General features: G+C 40.4%; 1 non-coding gene across 1 annotated transcript; it reads right to left on the bottom strand.

Annotated features, from left to right (window-relative positions):
• Positions 1-9,774: 9,774 nt before the first annotated feature.
• LOC121998937 lies at positions 9,775-9,880 on the bottom strand. Its single transcript, XR_006116716.1, has one exon. It is a non-coding gene; the product is annotated as a small nucleolar RNA R71 (small nucleolar RNA).
• Between the last annotated feature and the right edge of the window lie 4,747 nt (positions 9,881-14,627).

Here is a 14,627-nt window from a genome sequence, read left to right on the forward strand (position 1 = left end):
CATTCTCCCCTTTTCTCAATTCACTATGGCTATCGGAGTCAAGCACTACCGCGCCAGGTAGTGCTCGACGGACGCTGAGAACTACCATGCACGGTAGTGCTTGGTTGTGCCCGACAGTGCTTGGTTGTGCCCGACAGTGCTTGGTCGTGCTCGATAGCGCTCGGTCGTGCCCATAGTGTACGATAGCCCTTGGTAGTGCTCGGCCATAGTCGGCAATGTTCATCCACACTCGACAATGTTCGACCACACCCAGCAATGCTCAACCGCACCCGATATTGCTTGGTCGCACCCGATAGTGCTTGGAGGCACTCGACAATGCTCAGCCGCACCCGACAGTGCTTGACCACCATTGAGCAATGCTTGGCCTCTAGCCGATAGTGCTTTCCCGCTGGTCGGCTATGCTCGGCCGCTACCGAGCAGTGCTTGGCTATTAGGACTTTCGCCATCACCATGATGGTTACCATTGACAACGACTCTTGGCACATGGGTTAAGTTGCTCGTTTGATTTAATTTTTTTTCTTTCAAAATTGAATTTTAATTGATTTCTTCTTTTTGAATTAATCGAACTTCCTTAGGAGTGCTCGATGAACATGTTGAGAACCAAGATATTGCTGTCATTTTAGATACTTAATACGCTTGGTTAGATAAGTTGATTTTTGAAAGTTATGTTTTTTGTTCATTTTTTTTGCAATTGTCTAGTTAATTCCTATTGTAGAGACCAGTGTAGTATCAAAGCCAAGAATTAGAAACCAGTAGTTTTGGCATTAGATCAATGTATGAGTAAGGTCGGCAAGCGAAAAACTTGAAGTATAAAAGTGCTAAGAATGTCAACTTTGGTTGGTGAATACATGCTTTCTTATCATATATTCGTAACAACTCTTTATGTTTGTGGTTATCTCTGAACCACGTAAATGTTGGAATGTATACTGAAAGCCTAAGCTTTGTAAACATTTATTATGAATAAAGAATCACATTTGGTCTAATTGTCTACATTTGTTTGTAGTTGTTCATTTAATTTATATTGTAGATAACATAGTATGTGGTGTCACATACAGAAGATGATGTTATCAGTACCTTATAAATTATAAACAGTAGCTCACGACCAAAATGGAAAAGGAACAAACCATTAGAAGGTCGTAGTGTAATTAGGTATTAGTTTATCTTGACTATATAATTACACTAGTACACTCAGAGTGTATTGAGTAGGACCATTTGAGGTCTTTTCTTTTATACTGACTTTATAAAGGAACAAAGACCTCAGTTATTATGGAAGTGTGTGCTCTTAATCCTAATATAATAACAAGCATATATATTTGATATTTATTTCTTTAATTTATCAATGGGTGAGATTTAGTTCGTTGAATCAACAAACCCGATAAGTTGGGAAATGGTATTACTTATAGTGTGTGTTGTTGATTATAGAAGGAAACTGTGTCCTAGAGATACTAGGTTGATAATGTCCTCAAGAGGAGCTCATAAAGATTGTCATGTTAAACCCTGCAGGTGGACTTAGTCCGACATGACAATAAGGTTGAGTGGTACTACTCTTGGACTTAGATATTAATTAAATGAGTTGTCAGTAACTCACTTAATTAGTGGACATTCGATATCTTAAACACGGGAGACTAACACACTCATAATAAGAAGGAGCCCAAAATATAATTTGGGATTGGTGCGGTAGTTCAATGATAGTTCTCTAGTGGAATGAATTATCATTGATAAAATTAAGTTGTGTGTTAAGGCGAACACGGGATGCTTAATTTTATCGAGAGACCAAAACCAATTCCTCCTCTCGGTCCCTATCGTAGCCTCTTATTTATAGAGTTCTATACCCACCTATACCCACCTTCTATACCCACCAATAAGGGGCCGGCCAAGCTAGCTTGGGAACCAAGCTAGGGCCGGCCTAGGTATATTATTGGGTGGCCGGCCCTAGCTTGAACCCAAGCTAGTAGGGCCGGCCAAAATAAATTAAAAAAGAAATTTAATTTTAATTTTTATTATAATGTGGAAGATATAATTTAAAGAGAATTAGAATTAAAATATCTCTCTTGTAAAAGATTTACAAAAGATTAAAGAAAGAGATTAGATCTCTTTCCTTATTTGTAGATTGGAAAGATGTTTTATTTTCTCTTTAAAATTATTCACATGTTAATAAAATTAAAATTATAGATATTTCCTTTTATTAACCATGAAGAGATTTTAAAGAGAAATTTTATTTTTTAAAATTTCCGGAAACAAATTAGGAAGTTTTAATTGTTGATTAAAACTTGTCCTCTTTTGTTTTCCAATGATGTGGCCGGCCACTTGAAATTGATTTGGGAAATTTTATTTTATTTCTCTCAATTAAATCAAGTCAAGGAAATTAAGGAAAATTTATTGTAATTAAATTTCCTAATTTGCCTAGGCCAAGGAATATAAAAGAAGGGGTAGGGGTGCCTTCATGAGATATAACCTCTATTGTTTTCTCTCCCTTTTTCCTTGGTGTTGTGGCCGGCCATTACCCTCTCCCTCTCTTTCTCTTGTGGTGGCCGAATACTTCATCTCTTTGGAGTTCTTGTGGTGGCCGGATACTACTTGGAGAAGAAGAAGAAGAAGGAGAGAAAGTTAGCATCTCTTGGAGCTTGGTTAGTATTTTGATTTTCTTCTTTGGTAAAGTTCTTCCTTTGTGGCCGAACCTTGCTTGGAGGAGAAGAAGGTGGTTGGTGGTTTCTCATCTTGGTAGATCGTTGCCCACACAACGTCCGAGGTTAGAAGAGGAATACGGTAGAAGATCAAGAGGTTTTTTCTACAAGGTATAATTAGTAATTTTTATTTCCGCATCATGCTAGTTATTTATGGAAATAATACCAAATACAAGAGGCTTATGATCTAGTATTTCGAATATGTTTCTCGATGTTGTGTTCTTTTGTTTTCTTTCTTTTCCTTGTAATTTGATTGTTCTCTTTGGTTAACCTAAAGTTATTTTAGGAAATTAAATATTAGCTTTCTATTAAAGGTTTTGTCTAGTCGGTGGTGGTTGCTCCCATATCCAAGAAGGCCATGTGCCTCGCCACGTCAGTACTGGGAACCTTTTATGGAAATTAGTATTTAATGGAATTAATAACTTAAGGAGACTTGGGTCGAACGTGTTAAGTTCCGCAGGAGATCCAAGTTAAAACCTAAAAGAACAAATAGATTAAGTTTTGGATCAAACGTGTTAAGTTCCGCAGGCGATCCAAAATTTAATTTAAAAGAACACATGGTAGCTAGGAAAAAGGTTCTGACCTTTGTACAAAATTTTTGTACAGTGGAACCTCTAGGTTTTCTGAGTAGCAACCAACAGTAAACGAATATGTTAGCGGTTTGTGCTTTTTTTTATTGTCTTTAGCTTGCTTATTTTGTATTATTCCGCTGCGCAAACTAACGAATACGTAGGAAACGATAATTTAGAGTTAACGTCTATTCAACCCCCTTTCTAGACTGTTGCAAGATCCCCAACAATTGGTATCAGAGCAAGGACGCTCTCCTTTGGACTAACGCCAAGGAAACAAGGATGACCGATTTGATTGAACCGCCAAAGTTTGAAGGCGGAGGCTTATGGGACATCACCCATTAGATGATGAAGATGTAGATCTTCTTCAACATGGATTAGGACACCATGATGGTGGTCAAGGATGTTAGGATCGACGGTCGAGGCTAGAGAGGGGGGGGTGTGAATAGCCGACCCCAAATTCGCGTTTCTTCCTACAATTTTAGTTAGCGCAGCGGAAATACAATGTAGAAACGAAAGTGGAGAAGATCAAATCTCAAACACGATGATGTAACGAGGTTCGGAGATGATACTCCTACTCCTCGGCGTGTCCGTAAGGTGGACGAAGCCTATCAATCCATCGGTGGATGAAACCCCGGATAACCGGCTAATATGAACTCCTTCTGGGTGGAGAAACCTCGCCACAGACTCTTTTGCAACAGCAATAAAGGAGTACAAGATAGAGCAAGAAAACAAGAAGAATATGAATGTAACAACACTTTGCTTGCCTTCTTGTCGACTGGAGTTCGATGAAGCAACAACTTCACGATGCCAGCAGCAACTGATCAGCAAACCAGCCGAGGGAAGCTCACACGAAGCTTCAGAAACACAAAGCTCAGCAAAGCTCAGATCGCAAGAGTGAGGAACAAGAAGAAGCACAAGCCTTATAGCACCCTTCACTGTAGAGGCTTATATGCTGCACCTGCGAAGAAGACAAAGAAGAATCCAGAAATCTAGCCGTTGAGTCACAACGGCTAGGCCTGGACCGATCAGGCTATGGCCTGATCGGTCCAGGACATCCCTGATCGGTCTGGGGACCGATCAGGACCTATGCTGATCAGTCCCCAGACCGATCAGCATGATTCACAGAGAGTTGCCGAACTCTCTGATCGGTCTGTGGATCGATCAGGACTCAGGTGGATCGGTCCACAGACCGATCCCCCTCTTTCTTCTCCCGATCTTCTTCGCTTCTGTATGATTACTGATCGGTCACCAGACCGATCAGGTAATTCACAGAAACACACTGTTTGGTTACTGATCGGTCACCAGACCGATCAGTCAACCAGCGTATCACTGGATCGGTCACCAGACTGATCCAGGTTTAGAGCTCCCAGCCCTAACCCCTACCTGGTCCTGAGAACGAGCTACCGAGCCCTCTCAGACCTAGTCCGGAGAACGAGCTACCGAGCCCTCTCCGACTTCCCATGTCCAGTCCAGAGAACGAGCTACCGAGCCCTCTCTGACCTAGTCTGGAGAACGAGCTACCGAGCCCTCTCCGACTTCATCCGGTCCAGAGAACGAGCTACCGAGCCCTCTCTGACCTAGTCTGGAGAATGAGCTACCGAGCCCTCTCCGACTTCATCAGGTCTAGAGAACGAGCTACCGAGCCCTCTCTGACCTAGTCCGAAGAACGAGCTACCGAGCCCTCTCCGACTTCGTCCGGTCCAGAGAACGAGCTACCGAGCCCTCTCTGACCTAGTCCGGAGAACGAGCTACCGAGCCCTCTCCGACTTCGTCCGGTCCAAAGAACGAGCTCCCGAGCCCTCTCTGACCTAGTCCGGAGAACGAGCTACCGAGCCCTCTCCGACTTCCACGTCCGTTCCAGAGAACGAGCTACCGAGCCCTCTCTGACCCTGTCTGGTCCAGAGAACGAGCTCCCGAGCCCTCTCTGACCTAGTCTGGAGAACGAGCTGCCGAGCCCTCTCCGACTTCCCATGCCAAGCTCCCTGCTTGGACTTTTCCATGCCAAGTCTCCATGCTTGGACTTTTCCCGTGCCAAGCTCCCTGCTTGGACTTTTCCGTGCCAAGTCTCCATACTTGGACTTTACCGAATCAGGTCAACTCAAGTCGGGTCAACCAGGTCAACCTTGACCGAAGGTTGCACCCACAATCTCCCAAGTTTGTATTCTTGTCAAACATCAAGATACAACTTTTCTATTCTCGTCAAACATCAAAATACAACTCGAGTCAGGTCAACTCGAGTCGGGTCAACCAGGTCAACCTTGACCTAAGGTTGCACCAACAATCTCCCCCTTTTTGATGTTTGACAAAAATCATAATCAAGTTAGGTTAACCCGATAACCTAACTTAGGTTTTCCAATAGTTCTCCAATGCTCTTCCTTGAGCATTCTCCCCAAATTCCAATGTTCTTCCTTGAACATTCTCTAGACATTCTCCCCCTTTTTGACACACATCAAAAAGAGTGAATTAAGGTCAAGAGTTTCTTCCTAATGAAAGTCCCATACCTTTCATTGAAACCCTTAATTTCCCCCTTGATACTAAAGACAATAATCAACTTAGTGATAATCTCATATCACTCATCCTCAGAAATCGAGTAAAAACTCCCCCTAAAAGTCAACTCCCGCTTGACCAATAGGTAAAACTCCCCCTAAAGGTCAACTCCCCCTTGACCATTGCACCAACAATGTCAACAATGTCTTGGAGAGTTTCAATCCTTTAGAAATCAAAAACACCAACTTCCAGCTGAAATTTCAGACAATCAGTCGAAAATCAGCAATTTGACACGCTCTGATCGGTCACCAGACCGATCAGAACTCCTCTGGATCGGTCACCAGACCGATCAGACTTCCCTGGATCGGTCCAGTGACCGATCCACACTACTCTGGACCAATCAGGCTCTTCTCTGATCGGTCCACCACTCTCTGATAAGAGTTCTGAATTTTTTCCTCCCGAAATTCAGAAACCCCTAAAAAATTACAAAAAATTCCAAAAATTATAAAATTTTGAGGATACATTCCTCATAACATATATTATCATGGAAAAATAGTTTTCTATGAAAATAACTTCCATTTTTAAATCTTGATACAAAGTTTAAAAACTTTGAAATAGTTCAAGTTTACCTCAACTTTGTATCAACTTGCTCAATGATGAATGCTATCACTAGAAAAGCTTCATCAAGGTTTTTCAAATCAATTTTGAAATGATTTTAAACCATTCAATTTAGAACCACAATCTTAGGGCTAAATGTACATGACTTGTACACAAGCTTTCCCTATGATCCTCAATTTTGAATTAGGCTCATCTAGGTACAAGAGCTATGCACCTTGATCCTAACTCATAATCCTAATATCTCACACACATATAAGGTGTATCAAACACATCCAAGTCAATTTTGATGTGAGATATAGGTTTAGGTCATCTTAAGCTAAGTTCTCATGCATTTTCTAAACAACAATTTGATTTCCATATCAAATTGTGTTTTTGTCCTTAAATCAAATTAATTGATTATAAATGCAAAAGATGATGACATGGCTTATAATGATATCATAAGTAAAAACATGTGCCAATGTCATGATGTCATGGCATAAAGTATGAAACTTAAATAAGGCATGACATATAACTAACCTAAGCATTATCATGACATTTCAAATGATAGTAACTTAGATATGATGTCATGACATGGCATATGGCAAACAATATATGGCAAATAACATATAAAGGTATAGAAAATACCTAATTCTAGCCTTAGTTGCCATTTTTGATAATTTTGATCATTTTGCCATAAATTCCATATTCCTAAGTGTAATAGACTTAAAATCATATACTAAAGATTTTTAGATCACTATGTGCCAATTAGATTGACCCTAGAGAATTCCTCGAATATGGTTGGCACATGCTAATCACCTTAGGAATAATTTCTTAATCTCATTTTCAAGGCTTGATTACACCTTGAACATTCCTAAAGTGCCACCTTTTTCCTTGATTAGGTTAACTACCTATTCAATTAAGATTGACACACCCTAATTCATCTAGCGTGATGGAATCACACTCCTAGGAACCCAATACCTATTTGAGCTCATTGGGTTCACTAAATATTCACTAGGGATGACTTCCCTGGCAACCCTCCTAATGACCCTCTGATGTGCGTAGATTATATACTCCTTTATGCATGTTTTTACGCACATTTACATAATTTGAGCATGCTTGATCTATGCATTTTTATACTCCCAGCTTTCCTTTTAGCATATTTACTCTTTTGGTTCGGAGATCTGCTTTTTGTGCATTTTCTGTACACAGGAGTCGATTTGGTGAAGAATCTACATCTTTGGGCATGCATTGGAGGAAACGAAGGGAGAAAGCACCAGGCCGTGTACCTCACACGGCCATGCACTGGGATGGAGCTCGGGCCGTGTGGAGTTTGGCACCAACAGAAGAGGAAGATGACATGGCCGTGTGGACCTCGCACGACCGTGTCAAGATTTGAAGCCAACCAGAGCAGAAGCCTTACATGGCCGTGTGGATCTACACGACCGTGTGAGACTTCCAGAGACCAAGCAGGCTGTGGCCGTGTGCACCACACGGCTGTGTAGCATTTCCAGAGAGCAGAAGGGTTCTGGCCGTGTGGAGTCACACAGCCGTGCAGGTTTGGCAGAGAGGGAACTGGACATGGCCGTGTGAATCTCACACGGCCGTGTCACGGGGCCGTGTGACGCCCGATTCCCTCCTCTATTTAAACCCTTCTTCATGAATTGAAAGGGGATCTCTCCCCCTTTGGGAGAAAGCAAGATTTGGTGGTTTCCTCCCATTCTTGGGAGGATTTTTGGGCAATTCTAAGGGAGATCTCGACGATTTCGACTCCGAAGCGTGGATTGGATCCGAAGACGAAGATTCTTTGTAGATGAGTTTTCTCTTTCTCCCTTTTTCTTGGTTTCTTGGATTGGGGGATTCAAGGAATGCTTGTAATCTCTATTTCTTCGGGTTTTCTTCCTCGATTCATGGAGTAGATCTTGTATTCTAGGATTAAGGGAGTAATTGTATGATGGATTGATGTAATCTCTTATGGATTTGCCATTTTCTTGTTTCGATGACATTATCTTGCTTGTATCAATTAGATCTTGAATGATTGATGGTGGTTTGCGCTCAATTCTCATTCTTGATTGATTGTTTGGATTTCTTATGGACTTGGTAAGGATAAACTCTCACTCGATCATCCGAGGGATCCACGTGACAGGTGCAAGCCCGTGTAAGGACGTTTGAGAGATAATCTTGAAGAGGAAATAGGAATATTCAAGAGAGTAGGATGGATTCTATGATTAGCTTCTTGTGTCTTTATAGATTAATAATTTGTGGGCCTCTATGTTGATATCCGAGGAAGGCATAGTAATAGGTGCGCTTCTGTGTAAGGACAACGTAGGTTCATGTCTAATTAATCCTATGTAGATACATTTCTCAGTCCTTAGCCGGTTGTCTATTGCAAGAGGGAACCGACAACTTTCTACATGTTTGGCAATTGAGGAATAAGAATTGGTCAACCATTTACATTCAAGAAATCTTACAAAGAAACCGAAACTCCTAGAATCTCCCTTTATCATAACCCAAAACACTAAACTCTTGTTTGTTGATCTCTAATACTAGATTTGTTTACCTTTACTTTGCTTTTGAAACGATTGGATAGTTGTTTAGCTAATTCGCATTGAGACATTTCTAGTGCTTATTCCAGTCCCTGTGAATACGATAATCTTTTATATTACATGCGACATTTCCGTACACTTGCGGATTGTATCAAGTTTTTGGCGCCGTTGCCGGGGACTGCGCTATAACATTAGGAATTATCAATTGAGTTAGACTAAACATAACATTTGTTTTCCTTTCATATTGTATAGTTGTAACTAATCATTAGATTTCTATTTTTTTTTACTTTCTTGTATGACTTTCTCTTCTTGTTAATTCTTTTTGTGCAAACTCAATCCTGCATTTTTGATTCTTTTATTTTCCTTTTTGTGTCAAATTGTTATCTGCTATCTTGTTCTTGTGTATGCGAAGATCTAACTTTGCAGGGGAATTCTTTCCTTTTGACCCTGAGATTGATAGAACTTTCCATAAAAGAAGAATTCTGCAAAGGCAAATTGAAGAACAGGAACATTTGAATATGGCAAATAGACCACTTAAGGATTATGCAGCACCCTATGCGAGAGGTTTTCGATCTAGTATTTCAAGACCTTCAGTGGAAGCTAATAACTTTGAGATCAAACCCGCAATCATATATATGGTGCAGCAGAACCAATTTGGTGGAGGACCTCATGAGGACCCTAATCAACACTTAGAGGTCTTTTATGAAATATGTGGTACCATGAAAATGAATGGAGTTCCTTCAGATGCAGTTAGATTATTATTATTTGGGTTTTCTCTAAGAGATAGGGCAAAGCAATGGCTGAATTCTTTGGCCCCTAATAGCATCACCACTTGGGAGCAGTGTGAGCAACAGTTTCTTGATAAGTTCTATCCACCAAGCAAAATAGCTCATATGAGGAATTTAATTGCAAGCTTCAAGCAAACTGACTCAGAATCTCTTTTTGAAGCATGGGATAGATATAATAGTATGCTCAGACAATGCCCACATCATGGGTTGGAAAGATGGTTAGTGTTGCACACTTTTTACAATGGTATCAATTATCATACCAAAGTGTCCCTTGATTCAACTGCTGGAGGGGCACTTATGAACAAAAGCTTAGATGAAACCGAAGAAATCATTGAAAGTGTAGCACAAAATCATCATCAATAGGCAAATGAAAGAAGTGGTGGCTATTCCTCTGTAAACCAAACAATTAAAGCATCAGGGAAGTTTGATGTAGATGCAGTCACTCTTTTGTCTGTAAAATTGGACGCTCTTACAAAGAAATTTGAGAATATGGGGACTAGTGCTAATATGGTCAATGCTATTAGTACATCTTGTGAAGTATGTGGGAGTTCAGAGCATTCAAATGACTCATGTCCATTGGGAGCTATCACTGCACAAATCAATCAACTTGAACAATGTGATGCAATCATGAGTTACAATCAAAGGCAGAACAACCCATACTCAAATACTTATAACCCTGGATGGAAGAGTCATCCAAATTTTTCTTACAGAAATAATCAAGATCAAGGACCATCTATGGGGGCAAGACCAAATTTTCAAGCTGGGCAACAAAATTTTCAACATCTATCTTCTCAAGGCTTACCAAAGTCAAATGTTGAAAAGATGCTTGAAGAAATTATCTCAACTCAGAATGAAATGAAGCAAGATATAGCAAAGCTCATTCAGAGAATGGATAATTCTGAAAAGCATCAAAAGATTCAGGATAGTCAAATTGCCCAACTAGCTTCCTCATCATCCAGAGCACCAGGACAACTTCCAGGAAAACCTGATGTGAATCCTATGGAGCATTGCAATAGGATTGAGCTTAGGAGCGGACGGACCTTGGGAGACTCCCAAGTGACTGCTTCAAAAGGGATACAAAAAGAAGAAGAGCTCCCTCCTCCTATACCGAATCAGATTCAAGCTAATGAGGAGAGTACTATTGAGGTTGAAGAGACTCTTCCACTGAACCATCAGAGCAAGGCTGTCCCTTTTCCTCAGAGACTTACAATGCTCAAGAAGGATGAAGAATTTGGCAAGTTTCTAGAAAAGGTTAAGGAAATTTGCGTAGAGGTACCTCTTATTGATGCTATTCTACAAATGCCTAGATTTGCCAAATTTCTGAAGGATCTCATGTCAAATAAGAGAAGAAGAGGAGAGGTCAAGACCATTGCGCTTAGTGAGGAATGTAGTGCTATTTTTGAGAAGAACACTTCTCCAAAACTGAAGGATCCAGGGAGCTTTTATATTCCTTGCAACATAGGAAAAGAATTTTTTGAAAAAGCTTTTTGTGATTTGGGGGCGAGTGTTAGCCTCATTCCCTATTCAATTTGTAATAAATTAGGTCTCAAAAACATTAAAATTACTACTATGGCACTTCAACTTGTCGATCATTCCTGCAGGTACCCTTTGGGTATTATAGAGGATGTGCCGGTAGAGGTGGATGGGAATGTTATTCCCACAGATTTTGTCGTGTTGGACATGGAAGAGGACCCTAGGATTCCTATCATATTAGGAAGACCTTTCCTTGCTACAGCTGGAGCTATAATTGATGTCAAAAATCATAAGCTTTCTTTGGTAATTGGTAAGGAAAAGTTGGAATATGATTTATCTAATATCTCTAACCATGTCTCGTCTCTCTTAAATGCTTGTAGCAGGACAAGCATTTATAAACTTGAGGAATGGAATTTCCATCCTCATGGAAGGCCACCAAATGAAGGAGACAATGTGGTGGAAGATGTTGGGAGAAGATCTCCCAACAGAAACGAAAAGTATATCTGTCCTCCAAGGGCGAGGAAAAGGAGCGAATGATTAAGTTTGGTCGAGCTAAAGACCTTAAACAAGCGCTTCTTGGGAGGCAACCCAAGGGTTCTTTTAGTTAGTTTTGATTTGTATTGTAATTTCTTTTAGTTTGATGCATTCTTTTGATTCTGTTTTCAGGTTAGGTGCAAAACAGAGTTAGGCCGTGTGCTATACACGGCCAGACAAAGGTTGCAGAGAAGGGAAGTGTTTGGGCCGTGTCATCCAGACACGGCCGTGTGGGATCTCCCGAGGAGAAAAAGGTATAGGTCGTGTCATAGACACGGCCGTGCAGAGAATCCCGAGAGGAAAGATGGAGAGGTCGTGTCCCAGACACGGCCGTGCGAGGAATCCAGAGAAGGAAGAGGCGGAGGCCGTGTGGATCTACACGGCCCGTGCAAAGAATCCCGAGAGGAAAGATAGGGGCCCGTGTAGATCTACACGGCCCGTGTAGGAGAACTACTAAAGTCTACCTCCTACCTCACACGGCCAGATCTTGGCCGTGTTCCGCACACCCCCAACTCTCCAAAACATATCTTTCTCTCCCAATTTCTTAAAAACTCCTCTCTAATCTCTCAAGATCTTTTAGATTCGATTCTCCTCCTCTCTAAGACTTGGACTTTTGTTCTCTTAACCTAAGATCTTTTGTTCTTTGAAGTTTCGTTCGTTGAGTTCCACCACTCTAGATAATTCTTTCCCTATCTAAACTCATCAAGATGTCCAATATTTTGAAGAGATTGCGCAAAGGAGGTGGTGGATCTAGTGGAGACAAAGAGAAGGAGCCATCAAGAGACAAAGGAAAACAACCAGTGAAGGGCAGAGGCAAAAGGACTTCACGCGACGAAGGTAATGACAATGAATTCAATATTGTGTTCAGAAACGATGATCAAGTAACTAGATTTGCAATTCTTGTCAATAGAAAGATAGTGTGTACTAGATATATGGACCCAACTGTTCTTGATATGCTTGGAATTAGGGAAGATGTAGATTTGATGATTGGGTTTTTGGACTGGAGTGATATTATGTACACACATTTGCCTACATATCCTCGTCTTGTTTTGGAATTTTTAAGTTCATTGGATGTCCATTTTACTAATGAAGATGATTATTATGGAAAAATCTCTTTTAGATTAATGAATCAAGAATTTCTATGGGCATTTAGTGACTTTAATTCTTGTTTTGGAATAACCACCGGTAGCCCTCGTAGGTTTGACCCAAGGTTTAATTGGAATCATTTTTGGAATGCAATAACTGGGTTAGATCAACCTTATGAGCCTTCAAGAGCTAAGGCCTCCCATATGCAAAACCCCATCTTTAGGTATCTACATAGAGTCATGAGTAAAACTATTTTTGGTAGGGGAGAGAGTGATGGGGTGGTTAAGAAGATAGAGCTTTATGCTTTATGGGCTATGCTTTATAAGGTTGAATTTGACTCTGGTTTTCATTTTGTTCAAACCTTATTGAGATCAGCTAGGGCATCATCGGGATCAATTGTTTTTGGTGGTTTGATTACCCAAATAGCTTGTAATTTAAATCTTGATGTTGATGGGTTGGAAATAATTCATGGTAATGACATGATTGACATTGATACATGTCTTGCTATGAAAATGATCGTTCAGGATGAGAATGGTTTCGCGTTTCCTAGGAGGAGTGGTTCTCCTTTACCACTTCCTTTTCCTGAACGAACTACTATTCGTAACCGGGCTAATTGGGTAATTTCTGAGTTAGATTTTGAGGATAACCCTTCTATACCTGGAGACACTGAGCCACATAATGAACCCTCGTCATCTGGACATACGCAGCCTTCTAGTTTTATGGAGCCTGCTAGGCATTCTTTTGCATATGGCACGGGATCTTCTAGGTTTGATTTTTCAGATTTTCGTACATCTCTAGAATCACTTCATGAGAAGCAAGATTCCCAACGAAAAATGTTGGAGGGGCGCTTCTCTTTATCTGATGATCAGTTTAGGGAGGTACAAAATCATTTTCAGTTTACGAGGAATTTTCAGGGTCAAGTGGCTGAGTTTGTGCAGGATTATGATACTGATCAGGCTAGGATGAGAGATTTTATGCAGAATATGACGCTTACTAGCCAACAAGTTGATGCTTTATATGAGTATCATAGATCTTTGGGTGAGATTCCAGGTTTTCCTAGTTTTCCTATTGGCCAACCACGTCGTAGACCTCCTTTCCCTCGTCCACCTCCACCTCCTCCACCATACTGATTTCATCGGGACGATGAAAGGTTTAAGTCTGGGGGGTGTCATGTATTGGTGTCATGTATTGTTTAGTTTGGTCTTCAGTTTTTGGTTTTTGATTAGTTTTTCATGTTGGTTCTTATTTTCATTGCTTGTTGCTTTATTTTGCTTGTTTTTGAAATAATCATGGCAAAAAAAAAAAAAAAAATTTTGAGAACATCAAATCTTCACTTATATGCTTTCTTGGATTCAAGTGAAATGTTAGCACGATTATTGTCTCGATTCATGATGTTCGCATGATGCTACTAGTAAACTTTGTGTAGTTTTTTTTTTCTATCTTGGGAAGCATTAATAAGCTAAGAATCTTATGGTGATGAGTTTTAGTTTTGGTTCAACCTTAAGGATTTTATCTTCACTACACTTGTGCTTGATGCTTGAATAGTTGATGTCATTGAAATAGTCGTGATTCATCTTGTTTGCTTAGTACTTGGTTTCCATGGTGATTTCTCAACTTTCATTTTGGTTACTGGATGAGGCTCAAATCATTAAAGCTCATTTGGAAAAATCAAAATATCCCAACATGTGTGCTAAAAGTACATTTGTGAATAAGTTTTGCACAATGCAAACACTTATAAAAAAAAAAACAATAAGGGATATAAAAAATAGTTGTCATGAGTGGAATCTAGCAAGTCACCCCTTTGAGACCGAGTTAGGTTACTGGGGAAATGACTGTTTAGCTTCTCTTGAGATTGAGCACACC

The sequence above is a fragment of the Zingiber officinale genome, chromosome 6A (assembly GCF_018446385.1).
Source record: "Zingiber officinale cultivar Zhangliang chromosome 6A, Zo_v1.1, whole genome shotgun sequence".
Classification (NCBI taxonomy): domain Eukaryota; kingdom Viridiplantae; phylum Streptophyta; class Magnoliopsida; order Zingiberales; family Zingiberaceae; genus Zingiber; species Zingiber officinale.